The sequence below is a fragment of the Penaeus japonicus genome, unplaced genomic scaffold, assembly GCF_977035675.1.
Source record: "Penaeus japonicus unplaced genomic scaffold, GWHDUDI00000001_assembly GWHDUDI00000024, whole genome shotgun sequence".
NCBI lineage: Eukaryota > Metazoa > Arthropoda > Malacostraca > Decapoda > Penaeidae > Penaeus > Penaeus japonicus.
The window spans coordinates 15,984,071-15,986,570 of record NW_028234426.1 but is presented as its reverse complement, the minus strand read 5'-3'; positions in this window follow the sequence as shown (position 1 = coordinate 15,986,570).

The window sequence follows — 2,500 nt, the reverse complement described above, 5'->3', positions numbered from 1 at the left end:
TCCCCCTATGGACGTTCTATTCCACCTTGGAAAATGTCGACATTGAACGTATTTTGTGCTAATGTCCCTAACAAAGACACAGTTTCACCAGCTGCACTTAAGCAACACGCCCTTACAACCATTAATCTTGAGACTCTGAATAATGACTATGAGTGCTACACTGATGGATCCTTACAGTCTAGAAGTAGAGCAGGATGTGCTTATGTTGTATATAAAAACAATATTTTGCAACACCAAGATTATAGGAGGGTTCATGACTGGGCGAGCACTACGCAAACTGAGTTGGCAGGAATAATCATAGCCACAGACTTTCTGTTAACTTAAGGCTCAGGAGTAATTTTCTGCGACTCGCAGAGTGCTCTCCAGGGTCTGAATACTCTTGATAAAGGTGCTGGAAATATCGTAAATGATATAAGAATAAATGTACATATCGCCAAGGAACGGGGCCATGTTATACATTTTGTGTGGATACCATCGCATGTTGGAATCGCTAAACATGATCATGCTGATCGCTTAGCGAGGGCAGGATGTGATAAGCAAATTGTGGATATAGACTTTGGCATACGTCTTGCTGGGATCTCACATATAATAAGAACCTCCAATTGGGAGGACTTGATGGAGCTAAAAAACTCTCAAAGACCTGAAAGCTGTAGCATAAAACATTTTTACCAGTTTTCGCAGGAGAGATTCATTTATGATTCATATAAGAAAACAACAAGACAATGTGATATTGTGACTGCAAGAATTAGACTTGGATACAGAATGTATTGGCAGGTCAGTTCAGAATGCAATGTAGAAGAAACTAAATGCAAGACTTTGCAACGAAGAGTGTAAACGAACGCTTGAACATTACATTTCAGAGTGTCATATGATACAACCTTTCAGGCCATATAACATGAGGATATGTAATTATTTCATAACATCAACTGTACTAGAAGATGTACTTATGCTATATCCGAAATTCGGTATGTGATACCCTACTACAACATTTATGAAATGTGAATTCACAGTTGATATACTATAGAATATAATCATGTTATTACCTTAATTTGTAATAAAATGTTAGCAACAATGTCATGACTCTACATCAATGTATCAAAGCTTGCCCATGCCTGTGCAGTTAGCCAGGGTGGTAAATAAAGATCTAAACTAAACTGGATTATTAGGCTACTTTAGTATTTCTTACCCAAAGGGCATGAGTAACTTCCCGAGGGGCGCGAGCCAAGGAGGGGAAGTAGAGAACTTCTCTAATCATTCTTGATTTTCTTGACGACGACCTCGCCCAAGTCGACAAATTTAGGCATCTTTAAAAAGATAAATCTTTTCAGAGACATCATGCATTAGGCATACTTATGAAGCTGAAGTTTAAAACGCACGACGAACAGCGAGGTATTTTGTTGAGGGACGGGTTGACGAGAACATGCCGACGGGGGTGAATCTCTTATATTATGTTTTGGAGATTTTTTTTATTACTATTGCTCTAACAACCTCATTAAGAGTAACATTCATATTTAGGGACTTATGATGGAAATCATCATTAAAATTATGAACATATCCCCAACTATTGATAGTTTAAAATCACTTTCTCCTTGCAGTAACAGGGAAAGAAAGCCCTGAAGGGCGCCCATCCACGGTGTCTACCGAGCACCAGCTTCAGAGAGCGACGACATACTCGCTCTAAAATAGTTGCGGTGCAGGATGTGCAGTCAGAATGAGAACAGGAATGTAAACCAGATCATGAAGCGGCTGCAACATGCTCCTTTGCCAGTATAGCTGTGATGTGGCACTTGCAGGCATAACCACCAGTACCCGTCTAGTGGCCCTGACAATCATACATACTACGCCTCTCCAACGAGTTAATGCAGTAATTAATACGGTAGTACATAAAGAGATGGTGTGTTTGTGTGTTTGCATCATGATGTTTCAGCAATGATATTGGAAATGATAATCTAGGTAATACCAAAAATAATAACCGTAAAAATGATAAATAAGGCAATAGAATAATGATGATAAGAACGATAATAATAATAGTCATTGTCAACATCATTAGTATTATCATTATTAGTGTTATTGTTTTATAATCATCATTATCAGTAATTTAGTTTACTAAAACTGATTAGATTGGTTACCAAGAAACAAACGCTTTAAAATAGAAATAAGGAATATTGTATATATGTATATAAATAAATAAATATATATATACATATATATATATATATATATATATATATATATATATATATATATATATATATATACATATATATGTATACATTTATATGTGTGGGTGGGTGTGCGTGAACACAGACACACACGTGCACACACACTCACATACACACACACACACATACACACACACACACACACACACACACACACATACATATATATATACATATATATATATATATATATATATATATATATATATATATATATATATATATATATATATATATATATATGTATATATATATATATATATATATATATATATATA